The sequence below is a fragment of the Rhinatrema bivittatum genome, chromosome 8 (genome assembly GCF_901001135.1).
Source record: "Rhinatrema bivittatum chromosome 8, aRhiBiv1.1, whole genome shotgun sequence".
NCBI classification, from domain to species: Eukaryota; Metazoa; Chordata; class Amphibia; order Gymnophiona; family Rhinatrematidae; genus Rhinatrema; species Rhinatrema bivittatum.
The window spans coordinates 57197377-57219065 of NC_042622.1; positions in this window are offsets into that span (position 1 = coordinate 57197377).

The window sequence follows — 21689 nt, forward strand, 5'->3', positions numbered from 1 at the left end:
AGCATGAAGCACAAGTCTGTGACCCTTGGTCTTGCTCTGCACCTGGGGCATATCAAGTCTGGTCTTGAACAGCTTTCTGTCTAGGATTTCTGGGTAAATTGTGTCAGGAAATTCTCACTGCTCTATTATGCTTTCCTGTGGGAGCACATTAAATTAAAACAAAGCAGGAAAGTTGTTGAAATCTGGTTAGAACTTGATAACAAGACTAATGAGATTAGCAGGAGTTTTCTGTTTACTCGTCTTTGCAAACCTTGGGACATGATCCATCATCACAGCTTCTAATAGAACACTTATTATACAGACATCACTGGAAACAGCAACCAAATATGAATGTGAAGCTAGCTCATATTGACTTGGTGATATGCTGCTCACTACCATGCAGGGAAGCCTAGGATTTGCGATTTGGCTTAATTAGGAACAATAACAATGCTGCTTTGATGGCCACTAGACAGAGGAAGTGAATCTTCTGGGGCTAACCACTAGGGATGTGAATCGTTTTTTGACGATTTAAAACAATCGTCAGATATATTTTAAATCGTCAAAAATCATTAGAGCCGCGATACAATAATAATTCCCCCGATTTATCGTCAAAAAATCGTAAATCGGGGGAGGGGGGAGGGCGGGAAAACCGGCACCCTAAAACCCACCCCGACCCTTTAAAATAAATCCCCCACCCTCCCGAAGCCCCCCAAAATGTTTTAAATTACCTGGGGTCCAGTGGGGGGGGGGGGTGTCCCGGCGCGATCTCCCGCTCTCGGGCCACGGCTGCGTTAAAAGAAATGGCGCCAGTGGCCCTTTGCCCTTACCATATGACAGGGCAAAGGTAGCGCCGGCGCCATTTTGGTTCCTGTCACCCGACATCATGAGTGCAGGAGATCGCTCCTGGACCCCCGCTGGACCTCCAGGGACTTTTAGCCAGCTTGGGGGGGCCTCCTGACCCCCATAAGACTTGCCAAAAGTCCAGCGGGGGTCCGGGATCGACCTCCTACACGCGGGCCGTATTGCCAATATTCAAAATGGCGCCGGTGCTACTTTTGCCCCCACTATGTCAGTGCCTTTCCCTGGACCATCTCTAGCTTACTTATATATTTCCAGGATTATAAATCCAGAACACACTATTTGGCATCCCAAATCCATGACTCTGCACTTTTTTGCAATCCATTTAACTGCTAAGCATGGGATCAATCTCACCCGCAGGTCCTGTACCCATGCACCTGCCAGCTGCATTAGGTTCCAAGATATTTACATTAACCAGTTAGGGGACAATTTTCCATCTGCCTGCACTGGGGCAAAGTCCACAAGTACTTTCAACACCCAAACTTCACATCAATTTTCAAAGCAGAGGTGTGCCTGTACCTGCCACATTACCCACAGACATTCGTACTCGCTTTTTCTGCGGGTACTTTTTTTGTGCATAGTTTTGCATCGCAGTAACTCATTGGCTACTGACTTAAATATGTTTTCACAAGTGTTAAACTGCTCAAGAAAATTAACTGTTTGTGAAGCAAAAAAAAATTCTCAATATCTGCTTTGCGTGCTAAAAGGGGAAAAGCGCATGCTATAAATAACGTGCACTATTTGACATTTTTGTGTGCAAAAAGCAAAAAATGTTTTCTGATTAGTACATCAGCCTCCTAATGTTATGCTGCCTCAGCCATTATCAGAGCAAAGAAAAGTGGTGCTTTCCCCAAAAGGAACTGCCGAAGATTTATCCTTAAAGAAAGCTTTCAAGTGTTCAGGATCCAAAATTATAAACGTATTTCCTTGACACTTGATTATACATTTACATAGATACCTGAGGAAGTACTCTAACCCAAAGAAGTAACCTATAAATGCAGTTTTAAAAACTTCCTTCTAGTAGACTGTGTGGGCCGGATTTTAATATCTAAGCGCGGGCGTAGATTTGTACGCGCACAAATCTACGCCCGATTTTATAACATTCGAGCACAGCCGTGTGCATGTTATAAAATCCGGGGTCGGCGCGCACAAAGGGGTGCACACTTGTGCACCTTGCGCGCGCCGAGCCCTAGGGGAGCCCCGATGGCTTTCCCCGTTCCCTCCGCCTCCTCCACCTTCCCCTCCCCCTTCCCCTATCTAACCTGCCCCCCAGCCCTATCTAAATCCCCCCCTACCTTTGTTTTGTTATTTATGCCTGCCTCTGGGCAGGCGTAGATTGTGCATGCGATCCCTGGGCCCAGCAGCAGTGGAGAGGCCTCTCACCACGCCCATGCCATGCCCCAGACCGCCCCACTCCGCCCATTCCCCACCCATTTTTTCAAGCCCCGGGACTTACACACGTCCCGGGGCTTGCGCGCGTCGCCAGGCCTATACAAAATAGGCTCGGCACGCGTAATCCACCTGGATTTACACGCGTAGGCTTTGAAAATCTGCCCCTGTAGTTATACAAATGTCTGGAAAAATTTTCACTTTTGACCAAGGGAGGATAACTATAAAACTAGCTTGCCCGCACCCTTATATGCTATATAGACATACGCACGCACGCACATGTATTTGATATCATATGCGCAAACGCACACACACTATAGAGAATATTCTTAAATCTACCCAACAACATGTTCACATATCTAAAAGATGTATTTTCAACATAGCCAGTGGTTTTTGAGACTTATCTGGCTAAAAGGTAAATTTTAAAACCCAAGCGCAGGCGTCCATGGGCATGCAGTTCCCAGCGTGCGCACGCGGATGCGCCAATTTTATAACATGCACGTGTCGACACGCTCATGTTATAAAATCCGCTGCCCGTGTGCGCTGTAAGAATACCTAGTGCTGAGTGGATTGATAGCACTATGAAGCACTATGATAATTAAACTTACCAGAGGATCATCCAGCACGGATGACATCATTCCTGGAAGGATGGAACTAAGTTTGTTATTCTAACTGATAAGAAGAGGCCTGTGGCCTATAAATAAGAGCAAGCTGCCGTACACATGTTAAAATATATATTGATTGGCTATTAAAGGTAATGGGTGTGGATTATGCAGATGTCTGGTATCAGCAATCCCAGGACCCTTATAAGTCTGATTACACACGTTAGAGCGCTGGGCAGATTCTGAATTATACACCATTTGCTTTGTATTCACTTCTTCCCCGGGGAAACCACGCCTTTCCCCTTTTCCTCATTAATAAACCTTTCACTGCATAACTTCTTTGGAGCTGGTATTCATTGAATTATTGGTCAGAGGTTATCGCCATTAACATCGCACACGCGCACCTGATTTTATATCGGCGCGCGCATGTCTGTGTGAGTGTCTAGAGGGAACTTCCCAAACCCCCTAGCTAACCTGCCTCCATTTTCCCCTATCCGCCCCGACCCCTGAAACCTTGCTAACTAACTTCTTTTTTTTTTTGTTCTAATTCTTACCTGCTCTCCGGAACAGTAGCAGGTTGAGCGGGCCGGCCAGCTGCCATTGTGCGCCCAGACCCCGTCCCAGCCCGTCCCTTTTTCTAATCCAGTTCTTTGGTGCCTATTGGGAGATTCGCGCGTGGCCGTGGACCTTTGAAAATCCATACGTGGTTTTAATACGTGACGGGTTTTTAAAATCGAGCTGTAAGTGGCAGCAATTGGTAAAGCTCATTATTTCAAAAAGTGTTTCTCCCACTGATGTAAATGATATTGTCAGATTTTTCAGAATTCGCAGTACATCACCTGAGGAGCGGTACAGAACTGCAAGGATGAATGCTGGGCAAGACAAGGACCAATATTCCGCCTAACCAGCCCTCTCACCTGCAGGTTCAGTTCTTGGGTTATGGGGATCTGTAGATCTTTGCGGTGGCAGTACATCATGGTGAGACTATGCAGGTGGGAGCAAGGATATACAGGATGGAGCAAGGCTAGACAGGCTGGGTAGTCTAGATCAAGGCTTGGTACAGGAGCTGGATGAGGAAAGTCATGAAACAGAAGCTATATGAGGCACCAAGACAGGGGCTGCGATAGACAAAGATAAGGCAAGGTAAAGAGCACAGCAAGGGAGAGATACAATCAAGTCAGGGATTAGTACTAGGTAGAGGCTAATGCCAGACAATACATAGGCAGGACCAGGAACAGATATTAAAACTAGGATTGGGCAAGGCAGGATAAGACAAGGCTGACAAGAGCAGGACCAGATAGGGACTAGACAAGACAACACAGAACAGCAAACACAAAGGCAAATGGCAGCTATATGGAAGGCCTGTAGGCTGCTAGGCATGAGGTCCAAAGGCCAATAAGCAAGGAGAAGCCTACAGAGCAAGAAGTAATGTAAGGTCATGGAGTAAGATAAAAATTGAGGGTAGGCCCAAAGACCACAGGGTAGGGTACAAGATAGTAGAAGGTCCAAGGACCACAAGTCAAGGCAAGGAATAGTCGCCAGCCCAAAGAGCCAAAGGTGATTCTATGATGAGGCAAAGATACACTGGCAGGGCTGGGTTACATAGTGCAGGAGCTTGGGTATGGTGTGGACAGTGAGGAGGAGTTTGTCAAGACTGGAAGCCAAGCTCTCTGAGTACTCCTGGTGGAGTAAAGGCTGCAAGACAGGCTGATTCTGGAGGCCACTGAGGAGATGGCTTGGATAGCTCTGGGCAGAGCTCACTGGAAGCCTCTGCAGGTGGCATAGTAGTCGGAATCAGAGTTTGATGAGGCTGCGCAGCAGATGAAATCAGAACAGATATGACTAAATCTACAACAAAGGACCTTTGTTTCTCCACAGTCCAGCTTTCTCAAAGGGATACAAATAAAAGGGAGACTAGCAAAAAACACATTTCTAAATCTTATAATATCAAAATAAATGGTGCCATTGCCATTTGCAGTATAAGCTAATTTTCGTTCAAACACTTTGTTTCCACTCCTCTTCTTAGGAAGCCCAATTTTACAGCTTAGCACTTAAACTGGACATTTGCATGCACTTTGCAGTTTGCACACACAGAATTCAGCCATAATTTTCATAGTAGATTACACATGAGTCTGCTTTGAAAATTAGAGGGTATACACAAGCTCTTGCAGGCCAAACATATGCACATTTATGTTTGCATGGAAGCAAGTGTACATGTTCACACATACACATACGTGCATACTTTTGATTTGAGAAAGTGCATGCATAAATGTTTTTACCCACCCAAACTCCTTCTCTGGGTCTAATGCTTTATGAATATATATGCATTGGAAAATTTGCTGCTGCGTACTAATTAAATGTTGAATGTGGTATGCAGTGAAGTTTATTGATATTTTGAAGGGGGTGCTCTCCCATTTATTTGTTCATTGATAGAAGGGAAAATGTGCTCGTTTTCAATTGGTATGAAAATATCCAACAGAGTAGATCTGTTACTGGGGACAGATAAGATGAATAATGACTTTAAAACCCTGGCAGGTTTTGGCAACCATGATTTTAATCCAAAAATATGTAAAATCATGCAACTGAGGTGCAGAAATCCTAAGGACCAATTATCATTTTAAAGAAAAAGAATTAGCAGCCACAAATAGGAAAGAGACCTGGGTCATCATCTCTGATAATTTCAGACAGTCAGTCTCTCAACGTCATTGGGAAAACTAACAGGATACTTGGATGCATAAGATATCACTGTTAGGAAGGGGGGGGGGGGGGGAAGTAATATTACCACTGTACAGATATCTGCTGAGACGCCACAGTAAGTACTGTGTCTAGTTCTGGAGACCATCTGCAAAAGAATATTGACAAGGTAGAAGTAGTTCAAAGGAGGGACATCAAAACAGAGCATGGCCTGCACTTTAAGCCATATATAGAGAAGACACTTTTCAAAACTGTTTACCTCTTCTCCCAAGTAAACCTGCTGTCTGAAAATTGCCTCACTCAATTCTGCTGAAATTCTGTGCAGAGTTCATAGCATACATACTTTGAGATGGACTGAGGGAAGGCATCCATTGGGGCTATTATGAGTGGGTTCAGAAAATAATATTTGATTGGATTTTCATATCTATATGTATTATCTTCCATAGAAATTAAACCCATAAGGAAAGTGCAAAAGTCCATAGGCACATTAATGTCAATATTCAGCAGTGTAGCGAGCAGACACGTTATTCGGCTAAGGTTAGCCAGATAAATTGTCACAGAGTGCTGCCGATTAGGCACTCCACTGAATATGGCTGGGTAAGGTCCTAGCTATCTGGACACATTTATCCAGCTGACTTTAGGACTGTTCTTTGGCATGACTAGTCTTAGACAGATAAGTTATCCAATAGGGATGTACATTCATTTTAAAATGAATTGCATTCCAAGCCGAAGCAGGTATTTTCATTTTGGTTCATTTTACTTGAAATAAATGCACAATCCCACAAAAATCCCACATTTTTCAGATGCATTTATTTTGGAAAATAATGCATGGTATTTTTCCATATGAACAACAATAAAAAAAAAGTCAATAAAATGGAAAAATTAATTTAAAAATTATGCAAAAGTGAGAAAAGTGAACCAAAATGGAAAAAAAAAAAAAACCATCTCTGCACATTCTTATTTTCTGGCTAAGTCTGAATATTGGAGTTTGCAAGATAATTTATCTAGCTAATTTAACTCTGTCCTGGAATACCCTTGGAATGCCTCCAATTTATCTGGCTAACTTTAATCCAACTAAGCAGCCTGATAAATCAGAGCTATTTACAATGGCAGAAAATGTAAACCCTTAACCCATGGATCGTCCAGCTAAGTCCCAAACTTATCTGCACAAGCTATTTGAGTATTGACTCTTTTGTACTCATGGCAGTTTTCAAAGGGACAGTATATTAATATTTCCCTTTGAAAACTATGCACTAGTTTGCCGGTACAAAGTAGTTGCAGACGTTGCCCCTAGGCAGACAGTTTGAAAACTGCTCCACAGAAACTGAAGGAGATAAAGATATACTTTAAGGAGGAAAAAGGGAATGGTGAGATATGTTACAAGCCCTCAAACCCTGGGCTTTAATAAAGATACCAGAAGGAGGTAGCATTTTCAAGAGAATAAAAAGATCAGTGTTGTGGCATCATCATATGAAGCAGGAGTCCCTAAAAGCAAACATGAAAATATTTTCATTGAAAAGGTGGAAGACGCCTTGAACAGGCTTCTAATACAGACAGTAAGCAGCTAGATGGTGGCAGAATTCAAGCATGCATGAAACAGACCCAAAGGAAGCTTAGGGGCAAGGCAGAAGCAGGAGAGGATTAAACATGGAGCAGGATCTGCGACAGCACATTGGGCAGGTGCACAGGGGAGGACTGGGTGGATATTTAAGTTTATATAGCTGTGGAATGCTGAGATGTGCTGTTTGCAAAGGGAATGGCCTATGGTACTGGGAAAGGGCATGAAAAAGAAATCTGTGAAATGTTTGAATTCATGTCTCCTTAAAAACCAAGGTTATCTTAATTATTGTGTTTGTTCTTGACTTGCTTGTGATACACTACTACTGTTGCTTTAAATATACTACTTTGTCTCCTTACGATAGACACTAGGAGCCAAGGACTGAGATACCATCAGCTGCGTATATATAAGTGGTTTTCTAGTAATAGGATTGGACTAGCGTAAGCACTGTTGTGTAAGGCAGGTTATAACAGTGCTGTAATGAAAGCCGAGTAATGATTGTGCAGAATGAGGTATTTTCAGCACAGTGGAGTCTTGTTGGAATGATCAGAATAAGGAGGCTTTGTTTTGATCATTAAAGCAAAGCAATCAGTATATGAGAACATATTACTGTACCACTACCAACTGTTATCTCCAGAGTGGGCATTCTGCATGGGTGTTTCAAGAGCAGCAACTAATTTACTTTACAGCTTCAGAAACTGTTAAAAATCCAAAGGAAAAAGTAGAGCAAACATCTTGGGCCAGATATTAAATCTTACGCGTATGGGGTGCATTTGTGCACGCTACCCGGCGCGCACAAATGTACACCCGATTTTATAACATGCGTGCGCTGCCGCGCGCATGTTATAAAATCCGGGGGTCGGCACGCACAAGGGGGTGCACACTTGTGCACCTTGCGTGCGCCGAGCCCGAAGGGAGCCCCGGTGGCTTTCCCCGTTCCCTCCAAGGCCGCTCCGAAATTGAAGCTGCCTTGGAGGGAACTTTTCTTTCAGTCCCCCCTACCTTCCCCTCCCTTTCCCTATCTACCCCACCCCCCAGCCCTACCTAAATCCCCCCACCTTATTTTATATTTTACCCTGCCTCTTAAGGCATATCTTGTGCGCGCCGGCCAACTGCCGGTGAGCGAACCACTGTGACAGAGGACTGCCCCGGCCCCGCCCCCTTTCCGCTCCTTTTTCAAAGCACCAGGACATGCGCGTGCCGCCAAGCCTATGCAAAATAGGCTCGGCGCGTGCAAGGGTAGGTTTTCGGGGGTTACGCGCGTAACCCTTTGAAGATCTACCCCCTTGTGTGTAAAAATTGTTTGGAACTTTTGCCTGAAAGGGTTCAATTTAAGAACTGGAGAAAAAATCCGCAGTGCGTTTATCTACAAAAGTTTGCTTGCACGGTTCCTTTTTTTTTTTTTTTTTTTTTTATTATTACATTTTTTTCCCTTCCACCAGTTGACGTTGACAAAAGCTGTGCAGTTTCAAAATTTTACTAGTAAATTGACTTGTAGGCTTTTTTTGGCCCTTCCTTCTTCCAAAGTTTGAATCTGGCCATCGAAGTTTGCAGATGGGCAAAATTCCAAGCACAATGAATCAGCCACAGATATTTTGCTTGGGCAATGCTAATATGTTTTGTCATGATGTAAGGTATCTGCATCATTACAGTTTAAGTGAACATTTCAGTGAGTTGCATGAGGGTGTGGAAAACAGTCCACAAATCTACATGAAGTGATGATCCCATTGTGGTACTCTGCTGTCTTGTTGAAGTGTGTCCAAAGTTGCCAGCTACAGATGTTGATAACATTGTCATAAACCTAAGCGGTGGGGGCGGTGCATACTGCCATTAGAGGTTCTATCAAATATGACTGGGACACTGGTGCTTCTTTTGCTTATTCTTTACTACTACTACGAATCATTTCTATAGCTCTACTAGACATATGCAGCACTATACAAATACACATAATAGACAGTCCCTGCTCCTAAAGATGATACATTGCATATCAGCGCATGGGTGCACACTGGTGCATGTGCGCTGGCACATGCCCAGGGACATGGCCATTTTATAACATGCATCTCTGCAGGCATGTTATAAAATAACTTTGATGCATGCACATGTGTGACTAATTTTAAATAGCATGTGTCTAAGTGCACAAATACTGCTTCTACTGTGTAAATCAAGGAATTTTAATAGGGGCACGCGTCCATGCAGTTGCCAGTTTCACCAGTTCATTTGCCAGTTTACCCAGTTAACAGCTAGGTCCTCCAGACCCTCCTGGTTGAATAGCTTACACTCCCTCCAGTTACCCCAGACTCTTAAAACCACGCAGGTGGTGGCTCCTTAATTTTTTTTTAAACTTACACCTCGTCCCTAGCAGAAGTAAACTTATGTGACGGAGGTTCTGGGCGCACGACCAGGTGCATAAGTATTTAAATGCACATCTCTTGGCCATGCCTCAAAATGCCCATGTTCTGCCCAGACCATGCCCGTTCCCAGCCCTTTTTTTTGCAAATTTTTGAGATGTGCACGCAGCGGAAGATACGTGCACATCTGGACAGCTTTTACATTTCGGTCAGTGCACACAAGCCCGACTTATGTGTGCATCTCCCAATTGATGCATGTGCTGGGCTTTTAAAATTAACCTTAAAGCTTATAATATAGTCACGACAAATATACATGACAAATAAGAGGTTTAGGAAATGTAATTTATTATATGAAATTATTATTGGGCAATTTTATTTATTTAAATTTGTCTCCAAATCTTTCATATAGTACTGTAAGGTGGCTTACATTTACATGCAATAAAAATACAATAAAATGATACATACGATACATGATAGTAAATGTAAGAATTAATAAAAGAAAAATGTAAAACTTGACAGCCAAATTGTAACAAAACTCTCTATACCGGGACAAAATCTGCTTCTGTGGTACTCTCTTCTGATAGCTTTCGCGCCCATTTTGAAATCAAAACTATATATGTAATTTTGTAGCAAAAGAACCTTTGGATATTTGCATCTGCTTTTTGTATGGGTACTTTTTTCATGGAAAATATATATAGAGAGTTGAAAACGCAATCTATATGGATGATAATCAAATTGCTCACACTGGTGCATATATTCTCACGAAAGCCTACATATGTGCATATGCTGTGGGGTGTATTTTATAAAATACAAGTATATCATACACACAAGGGTAGATTTTCAAAGGGTTACGCGCCTAACCCCCGAAAACCTAACCCTGCGCATGCTGAGCCTATTTTGCATAGGCTCGGCAGCGCGCACAAGCCCCGGGACGCACGTATGTCCCGGGGCTTTCAAAAATGGGCGATCCAGGGCGGGGCCAGGGGCATGGCGGCAGTTCTGGGGCGGTCCGGGGCGGGGCGGCAGTTCAGTGGCGGTCCAGGGGCGTCCCAAATCCTCCAGCGCAGCGGCCTGTGCCGAGGGATGGTGTGCTGGCAGCCGGCCGGCAGGCATAACTTCAGAAACAAAGGTAGGGGGGATTTAGTTAGGGCTGGGGGGTGGGCTAGATAGGGGAGGGGAGGGGAAGGTGGGAAGGATCGGAAAAAAAAGTTCCCTTGGAGGAAACGGGGAAAGCCATCGGGGCTCCCCTTGGGCAGGCGCACGCAAGGTGCTCAATAGGGGTGTGCATTCGTTTTGAACTTAAATGGAAAACGCAACTTTTTTTTTTTTAACTTAAAAAAATGATGAGGCGTAAACGATCGGATTTCCAACTTATTCAACATAGGCCCCCCCAAGTTGGCCAAAAGTTCCTTTTGGGCCCAACGAGGGGTCCCGGAGCGAACCCGAGGGGAATCACGTGACGCCGCGTCACTCTGACGTGGCGCCGACGTCACGTGATTCCCCTCGGGTCCGCTCCCGGAACCCTCGTTGGGCCCAAAAGGCACTTTTGGCCAGCTTGGGGGGGGTCAGGAGGCCCCCCCAAGTTGGCCAAAAGTTCCTTTTGAGCCCAACGAGGGGTCCCGGAGCGAACCCGAGGGGAATCACGTGACGCCGCGTCACGTGCTCCTTGCAAAGGAGTTCAGGAATGGCGTCCTGACCCCGCTGGACCACCAGGGAGTTTTGGTAAGTCTTGGGGGGGGGGGGGGGGGAATTAAGGCGGGTGAGGGGTTTAAATTTTTATTTGCACATATGGACATAGACTCAACTTATGGAATTCTCCATATGTCCATATTGACCGCAAATGGGACCCCCTTTCGACTTATGGACTTATGAACTTAAACTTTTGGTCTGCACATCCCTAGTGCTCAAGTGTGCACCCCCTTGCGCGCGCTGACCCCGGATTTTATAACATGCGCACACACACATATAACATGGGCCGCACACACATACATGCCGGACCTGAAGTAAGTTGCGCGCGCCACAAGCAGGCGGCTGGCGTGCGAAGCTCCAAGACAGCAATCAATGGCGCTGTCCCACCCCGCCCCTCCCAGAACACTCCTCCCCTGCCCACCCCTTTCAGGAAGGCTGGCACTTATGTGCATGCCGGCCTTTACGCGCATGGCCAGGCCTTTTGGAAAATAGGCTCAGCGCGCATAAAGCCTGGATTTTACGAGCGCAGCCTATTTAAAATCTACCCATTATTTATCAAATTTATATACCATATAACCAGTCAAACAATAAAAGTGGTTTACAATTGTTCACATACATAATAACAAGAAATAAAACCCATACAGTACATAACAATAAAATAAAAAAACTGAAAACGATATGTATATGCAGAGGATATTTAGATTATTGTTCCTCTAGTTTCAAATTGGGAGGAAATTAAACCTTTTCTGGTTATTGCACTATTAAGAACAGTTGTTTTTGCTTTGGTGCTATCTTATCTCAATTACTGTAACGCCTGTAAAATTTTCTCATAAATTGCAAATAATTCAGAACACAGCAGCTCGTACAGTGACAGGAAGTACAAGGAGAATCCCGGCCAAGCCATTACTATTAGATCTTCATTGGCTTCCAGTGAGTGCCAGAAGTAAATTTAAAATCAGGTTTTGGCTTTTAAAACATTAAAAGGAATAGGTTCACCACAGTTACATAATCGTTTAACTTGGTATAAACCTAAGCAATGCTTGAGATCAATGTCAGGTCATTTATTGAAAGTTCAGATTGTTAAATGTTTAGACATTCCTGCCTGAAAGTAAAATCCTTTTCAGGAATGATCCCTCAACTCTGGAATAAGTTACCACCTATTGTGAGAGAAGAGACAGATTTGCTTAAATTTATCTAATAGAGCTTTATTTTACTTTATTATATTTTACTTTAAATTTTTATTTGCGTTTGATTGTATAAATTGTGTAATTTGATGTTGTAAATTGCTTAGGAAGATATACTCTGTTAGGTGATCCATAAATAATTTTTAAATAAATACAATAAATAAACACATAGAGATAGCCCCACACTAGGGTTGTACAGAGGTAAAAAATGTGTTTCATTTTTTATTTTGTTTTTGGGGATTTTTTTCCATGAATTTTGTTTTGTTTAATGTTTATTTTGTTTTTTTAGTTTAAACATTTAAAAAATGGACAAATAAAAAAAATAAGACCTCCAGTCCCCAACACCCATCCCTCCCACCCGGAAAAATGCCGCAGCCAGGATCCTCCCCAGCCCCCACTTATGTGGTCCAGGGGGGGGGATCTGCTAACGAGGTCTAGGCCCAGATTGAAGCCACAGATATGCCTAGGCTGAGGTAGGTCGCTGCAATCTCGACTGAGGCACTATGCAAGGCCCAAGCTTGAAGGCCTGGTCCCAATGTAACCGTCTCTTTTAGTCAGTAAGGAGGTCCAGACAACTGATCCGTAAAGATAGACGCCTCAGCTTTGGCCCAGGCCCGACACAGAAATTGGCCCAGGGGACAGGTACCGACACCTGGACATCAGTGAAGTTGCTAATATTATGAACAGGGTGGTCCATATTCAGAAACATTTAGATGGAGAACTCAATTTATTAGGCTAAATGAATATTTGGGCACTTAGCTCGCTGTATTTTAGCCAGCCAATAATTTAGCTAGTTAGAATGTAGCCAGGTAAGTTAGGGGCACTCCAGAATCATAGCTGGGAGGAGTTGAGTTTCTGGCTAAGTTATATAGATAACTACAGTATTCACAGTTAGCCAGCAAACTTAGGCCTGGATTTTCGAATGTCGCAGGCCTTTCTGAATCACGCAGTACTGGGGGGCGGGGGGCAAAGCGGGAGGCGGGCCTGCGAAAGCCAGCAGCGGTCGCACCACTGCGGTGTTATCACTGCCAGCTTTTACAAACCAATAGCGCCACCGCGAAAGGTGGTGCTATTGGGCTCGATACTGGCGGCGATAAGGGTTCTTACCTTTTCCCCGCCAGCGATGTTTCCGCCACATCTGCCCTGGTGCCGCCCCGACTCCTCCCCTTCCGGTTCTGCCGCCGCCCTGACTCCGCCCCGATTTAGCTATCGCACGCGAAAATGGACTTTTCCCATTCAATCCACATAGAAAATGACCCCCTTAGGCTTAGATTCATCCTTCTGTTTTAAATATAGCAGAATGATAAACCGCACTAAAAAAGGGCGTGGGGATGAAATTGTGCAGCCGGCAGTTCATTTTCACCCTCCATGATTGCGGCTGTGCCGCACCGTATCGCCCCAGTACCGCCAATGGAAAAGGTGGTGTTAATTCCAGCACTACTGCCAGCGATAATGTGTAAAACATTATCGCTTGCAATGGTACTGGAATTAAAATGTTCTTACTCCACCCAAACCCCCTCCCCTTTCCCGAATTTAAATATTATCGCCGCAATGCGGTAATTATTGCCTGTGATAAGGTCCTTACACGTGCAAAAATGCCAAATCATGGTTTGATGAATGACCCTGTTAGCCAGCTAAGCCTGGTCAGGCCTAAGAGCTGTCCTAAAATTAGCTGGATAAAGTTAGCCAGCTATTGAATATACCTCCAAAGTTAGCTGGATAAGTTTATCTGGCAAAGGGCCAGATTCATTAAGGCTTTTCTCCCATTTTGCATCTATGGGAAAAACCCTTAAATTTGAATTTTAAAAGCTTGGCGCATGCCAAAATCAGGAAATATGTGCACAAGTTGGGCCGGTACACACTGAGCGGACTCTAAAAGCCATCCGCAGTCGCATGTATTTGCTGCTATCCACACAAATGAAAGTTCCCAAAAAAGGGTGAAGAGTGGGTGGGGTCTGGGCAAGGCATGGGCGTTCCTGGATTTCACATTGAAATCTGCGTGTAAATATTTATGCGCACAGGTGCATGATGGGGTCCCTTGCCACCTAACTTTACTTCTGCTATGGATGATCTCTGGGATTTTAAGAGTTGGGGCTAACAGGGGAGAAGAGAGGCTATTAAACTGGGGGGGGGGAGGAGGGGGTTGGAAGTCCTATTCCTTACCTTGGCGAACTGGGACAAACTGGTAAAACTGGTAATGGCGTTGGCAGGTGTGCCTTTTAAATCCCCACTTATGCGGTAGAAGTAGCATTTATGCACACAGGTGTGTGTCTACTTAAAATTGTGCGCACATGTGTGTGCGGTCAGGGTATTTTATAACATGGGCGCATATATTTGTGTACGTTATAAAACGTTTACTTCCCTGGGCACGGGCCGATGAACGTGCGCACATGTACACCTGCGTGCTTGCTTAACATTTACCATCCCTGTGAATCAGATGTTAACTTTGCTATCGAGATAGTGACTGAATATGGACTTCAACATTTCTAAAGCGTAGTTAGATTATAACTGCACTGTAATAAAGTAGTGATTAGAGAACAGTAATTATAATGGAATCACAGTATTATTGCAGTATATATCACAAAATGAAGAACTACAGTATAGTACAGTAGTACATAATGTATATATATATATAAATATATGCATTTAAAATAATTTAAAATCATACATTAATACAGGTATTTAAAATCATACATTGATGCACACACATGCATACAGTAGGTTACAGTATATCTAGAAATGTGTAGCAGTAAAAAAAGAATCTATTGGTAAATTACAAAAAGACTACCATATGATACTTAATATAAAACAAAAATCAGCATGTGGTAAGTGATACAGTTTCAACCATTAAAACAAACTGTATGGCCGTATCTGCATACAGGAGCAGATCCTTTATTGATGGCCATGGGCAGCCCTCAGGCAACTCTACTAATATTAAATAAGCTTTCAAAACTTGCTGTACAATCCCCTTCATCACAATGGTGCTAAGTGAGCGAGATTGTCCTCAGAGGTACAAGTTAAAATTGTCTACAAAATAGTCCTCGGGCAATTAAAAAGCATCACAGTCGTCTTGCTAGCTTGAAGGTGAAGTTTAAAAGCCTGGCGCGCCCAAACCCAGCACATAAGTGCCCGAGTTTGGCTGGTGCATGCCGAGTGGATTTTAAAAGCCGCCCGTACTTGCCGCCACGTGTACAAAGGAAAAGTTCCAAAAAAAAGGGGGAGGGGTGTGGCTGTGCTCTGAGCGGGATATGGGCGTTCCTGGATGTCACATTGAAATCTGCGTGTAAATATTTTCATGCACAGGCGCATGCCGGTGTCCCCTGCAGTGTAAATGTACTTCTGTTATGGATGATGTGCAAGTTCAGGGTTTTAAGGCTCAGGGCTAAAAGGGGAGAAGGAATGCTATTTTACAACAAGCGTACATGCACACGTGTTTGCTATAAAATGGCCATGTCCCTGTGCGCGGGCCAACAAATGCACGCACATGTGTGGCTGCCTGTCTGTTTAAAATGTACCGTCCCTGTGCTCTTTGGGACAGGTTTCCTGAAATATAATGTAATTTACCATGCGAAGTCTTGGGTTTTTTTGCATTTAAGAAATGCCTAATGCAGTTTAACATGTCGCAGAATGCTTAACCGTATATCACGGATTCCTTTCTGCAACACTCCCCTGGGACAGCAGTCAAAGCTTCAAGTCTATGAAGTTGGAGGGGCAGTATGTGTGGCCATACCCCCAATCTACAATATGCTCTAATACTGAGCCTACAATGATATCATAAGCCAAATGTGGTAGGCACTGGCAGTTGTCTATGACACAAAACACAAAAACCACGTAGTATCCAAGACAATGATAAAGGTGCCCAAACCAGTCCTTGCCCCCACACTCCCTATCCGGTCAGGTTAACAGGATATCACTAATGAATATGCATGATATATAGTTTCATGCAGACATGCACTGCTTCTCACATATGCAAATATATCTCATACATATTCATTAGCAATAGACTGAAATCCCAACTGGCTGCGGGGGCGTGGAGGGGCTTGAGGCCTGTTTTGAGCATTATTGTTCTATGGCAGGAGTGGCCAGACCTCGAGAACAACAGACAGGCCTGGTTTTCAGGATATCCATTGTGAATGTGCATGAGACAGATTTGCATACAATGAAGGTGGTGCATGCAAATTTATCTCTTGTACATTCATAACCTTGTCCATCGCGTAGCTGGCAATTCATGTTGCTGCACTGTTATTTCAGCTACAGAAGAACGTGCTTTCATAATGCTAGATATAATTTTCAGAGGTAGTCAGAACTCTCTTCTCGCTGTAATATACTGATATAACCTAAACCAAACAGAAAGAAGAAGTTAGACGTGCATGGTAGGTAAAGTGACTCTGATCTTTTACATCTGGACCCCCCTCTCCCCTTCGTTTCTATTTAATTCCAAAGAGGCTCACAGAGATCCTAAGATTCTCCCACCCCCAGTTCTAAAGAGGCCAATTTTCAGTAGGCCGTTTAGTAGAAAAGTTATTCGGCTAAGATTAGCCGGATAACTTGCTCTGTAAATTCAGCGGGATAAACATCCCACTGAACATACTTGCTTAAAGTTATCCAACTAACCATAGCTAGAATTTTTAAACATAACCAGATTATACTTTTGAATATTGCTGGTTATGAAGGATAAATTTAGACTTAACCAATATATTCAAAAAAGAATACATCGAATATATCCGGTTAAGTTAGGTTCCATTAAAAAAAGTAAACTTGGTGGCCTATCCCCCGCCTCCCTCCCACCCGAGTTGCCAAAGTCCTATGGGGCCAAACTTGCAACCCCCCCCAAAAAAAAACCGGCACATTTAATCTTTAAAAAAAAAAAATTATTGGGGCCAGGGGTCCCCCCTCCCCCGCACCTACTTCCCCTTATACTAAAAAGAAATTAAATCTGGCAGCTTCCAAATTCCCCCACCCAACGCCCACCTCAACCCTTTCCCTTCTCACCCCCGCCCCGCACCTTTATTTCCAGTTGCTCTCCGGGACTGCGGAAGCTTCCTACTGCAATCTGTGACCGGCGCTTCTGGGGACACGTCTGCCATTGCTAGGCTACTACCATGGAGGCGTACGGTTCCATCGCAGTCATCCCAGAGACCAACTTGAAATAAAGCTACAGGGTGGGGGGCCAGAGGGAAAGGGTTGGGGGGAGAGTTGGGGGGGGGGCAGGTCTCTGGAGACTGCAAGATTGAAATTTTTTAGTATCAGAGGAAGTAAGTGCAGGGGGTGGGGGAGGGGGACTCTCGGCCCCAAACATTTTTTTTTTTAAAGAATAAAAGCACTGTTTTATGTGTGTGTGTGGGGTAGGGGGTTGCAAGTTCAGTCCCGTAGGGCCTTGGCAACTCGGGTGGGAGAGAGGAGGGGGGATAGCCACGGTTTTGGTTTTTTTTAATGGAACCTAACTTAACCGGATATATTCTTTTTTGAATATATCCGGTTAAGTCTAAAGTTATATGGCCACATGAGGCCACATAACTTTAGACCTGCTTCCAAGCAGGTCTAAAGTTATGCAGCTAACTGACTGGAGGATTTGTCATTTTGTTATAATTATAATGAAATGATACACCGTGGGGGAAAAAAAAAAAGGGACGGGGGGGGCTATAGTGAGCAGGCGGCCGCATCGCGGTGGTGCATTTCGCCTGCCGCTGTTGCGGATGCGCTGCACACTATCGCCACCGTAAAGCTAAATATCACCCGCAGCGTACAGGGGCCCTAAATTTCCTTAGCCCTGCCTAAACCCCATCCAAGCTCCTCCCCTTTCCCTAATTTGCAACTCGAGATGCAGTGGTTATCGCAAAAAATGACCCCCTTAGCCGGATATAACCAATATTCGCTATGTTAGTCACATAACAGGACCCATCCCTGGAACCCCCTTTTTTTATATCTGGCTAAATTATAGCTGGATAAGAGACTCAATATGCAGTATAATCCATTTAGACAGATAACACTTAAGTTATCCGTCTAAATGGCTTTTGAATATCTACCCCAAAAGGTCCATGTGATAGACTTGAGCATGCAAAACAACTTGCTGGGTACTTCAGTTCTTAAAAAGCAGTTGTACTGTCTTGAATACTGTTGTGATGCACTATATTCATGAAGTGAAAATAAACACTAATGTATTGATTTGGATGGCCCTGTCTTTGGAATCCCTAGTGTACTGTTCAAGTTCCTGGAACTCCAGACAGCTCTTGATGGCAAATGCAATAAATGATATGGCTTTAAGGCAGCACAAAGACCAGCAGGAATCCGTTACTCCTGACATAGAAATGGCTCAGGGACATAAGCACTTCTGCCTTGCATTCTAGCTGCATGCCGCTCTTCTTTTGCTGACATGGTAATTACTATTAACTTAATTCCTTCAGGATCATTATTATTGCCTTTATGCTTGCTTGTCAGTTCCTGCAGCGGATTCACTGTCGTAGCCACACTGTACTGGCATGCATTCGTTTGATTTTACAGCACTGGGCACTGTGCCCTGTCTCCTTCCTGCCATGAGGCCCTTTCATGGCTGATGAACTATACCTCCAGGAAACATAAAAGCAAAGTTATCGCCCTACTTGGAGGCATCTGCATGAAAAGATAAACTGGGAGTTAACAGGGAGGTCATGATTTGAAGAAGAAAGTTGCTGTTAATGACCATTATGTGTGCCACAGCTTTTAAGTTCATTATTTGTGTATTAAGTTTGATGCCAAAAGCAATGAGTAAAATAAAGGCCTGGCATGAACGAAACCCTAATCTTCACAATAACAATGAGGGAAGTGAGAAGGCCATTGAGGATTGACTTCTCTTATCCTGTTTCTCCCTTTTGCCCTTATTCCCTCTCTCTCTCCCCCACCCCCTGCCAATATCAGTCATGTTCATACGCAGAGGTGGGAGGGATGAAACAGGGGAGTCCCCTGCAAGTCCTCAAGAACATCCTTGGCTTGTAAGCTAATGGTATTCTTTTTTACTACCAGGAGAGTGAAATGATCCCATGTACAATGTTTAAGTGATTTAGCCTCTGAAAAATAACATTTATAATGATGATCTTTTCTTTTTCAGTGAAAAAGTTAGATACAACTTACCATTAACAACTAATTTCCATCCCTTCTAGATCTCAGTGCATTTCAGAAATGCTCAATAACAGACTGAGAGGAAGGAAAAGGAACAGACAGACAAGATATGGGAAAGCTGCAATAGGAATTGATATACAAACAAATATCTAACAAATATGACTTTTGATTCAGAATTTGTATCAGAATGATGAATGTTCAAGCTTAGAAATGTAACAAAATACTATCTATATTAATGATGGAAAAGTCATTTCCATTAAATTCAAACCCCTGAATTTGCAGAGGAAGGAGAAAATAGGCTTGATGTCATCAATTTGAAGCACAATCAAATCTAACATAATTTTATTTATTTTATTTTATTTTAAAAGTGTTTATATACCGCGAAATAGCCAGGGTCTGGCCGTCTAGGCGGTTTACAGGAAACATACATAATTTAAAATATCTAACAGAAATCAAACAAATAATATACATTAAAACGAAACACAATCGAAACAAAGTTAACATAAAGTGCGGTATAGTGGGTTCAGCCTCATTGAAGCTGAACCCACAAAAAAAGCCCACCAATGGGCCTCTGTTTTCCAATAGGCACACTAGACCTGTGGTCAGAGGGTAGATCACTCCTACAGGCCAATACAATAAGGTGCGCCCAGCCTAGTGCATGGGTTTGCTCGCAGTTGGTTGCGCATTTTAGGGCCAATTTTAAAAGTTACGCGCGCACAAATGTACACCCGATTTTATAACATGCACATGCTGCTGCATGCATGTTATAAAATCCAGGGTCAGCACACGCAAGGGGGTGCACACTTGTGTGCCGAGCCCTAGGGGGGGCCCGATGGCTTTCCCCGTTCCCTCCAAGGCCGCTCTGAAATTGGAGCAGCCTTGGAGGGAACTTTTTTTTTGGGCCCCCCCCCCCACCTTTCCCTCCCTTCCCTTATCTAACCCACCCCCCAGCCCTATCTAAATCCCCCCCTACCTTATTTCGTTGAGTTATGCCTGCCTCTGGCGTGCCATGCTCCGGCACAGGCCACTGTGCCGGAGCACTCGGCCCCACCCCTGGACCGCCCCCAGCCTGCTTCCACACCTATGGCCATGCCCACGGCCCGCCCCTTTTTCGAAGCCCCGGGACATGCGTGCGCCACCGAGCCTATGCAAAATAGGCTTGGCGCGCGCAGGGGTAGGTTTTTGGGGGTTACGCACATAACCCTTTGAAAATCAACCCCTTTGGGCATGTGAGAATAGTTCCGATGCAATAAGGAGATTAGCACATCCAAAATACACACCCTAACAAACGCATACCCGAGAGTTCCCAGCGCATACACATTCCATGTAGATGAAGATGTTAGCTATTACCGCCCAATACAGGAAAGTGTATCTAAAGGCTGGGCGCCCAACACATATTTTTTAACACAGGGAATTCAACACCAACTCTGGAGGTGCAGTAAAGTTAACTCGCTGTCAAGGGCTCATGAGAAACATTAAAAAGATATGGTTCTCTGAGTTGTGATAAATGTGTACTCCTTAGTATCATTCTGACTCTTGAATTTATTGTTCGTGGTGGAGAAAAATATATAAATATTGATTTGTTCAAAAAGAAGTGCACTTTTCTTATGATGCCCCAATTAGATGCCCACCTGATATCATAAACTTCAGCATTAAACTCAGCACACCTCAGCAAAATAACCAAAAAGAAGCACAATCAAAATGGTCATTCATATTGATTGCCCTTTGTAACTGTGGCCGCCCAATGCAATAAACTCCTTTGAGCACCAGAAATGTACAATTCTCTCTTAGCCCACCCTTTTTTATGCTGCCCCAAGTGCCTTCTCATTTAAATACTGCATCGGGCACACAGGGGATGAGGCTGTGCACGCATTAGGAAAATGGGTACTCAATACGAGTGCCCGTCTTGAGTCCACTAATGATTAAGGGGCAGATTTTAAAAAAATACGCAAGCGCGTACTTTTGTTCGCGCACCCGGCGCAAACAAGAGTATGCCGGAGTTTAATAGATACACGTGTAGCCACACGTATCTTTTAAAATCCGGGGTCGGCGCACGCAAAGGGGTAAACATTTGTGCACCTTGCACGTGCCGAGCCCTGCGTGCGCTTTCCATTCCCTCCGAGGCCACTCCAAGGCCCCTACCTTTATTATAAAAGTTACGCCTGCCTGAGGCAGGCATATCTGGCACGCACTGGCAAGCTGCCGGCGCGCGATTCCCCAGCCCAGGAGCAGTTTCGGAGGCCTCGCCCACGCCCCTAAAACACCCCGGGCCGGAACCACGCCCACGGCCCCG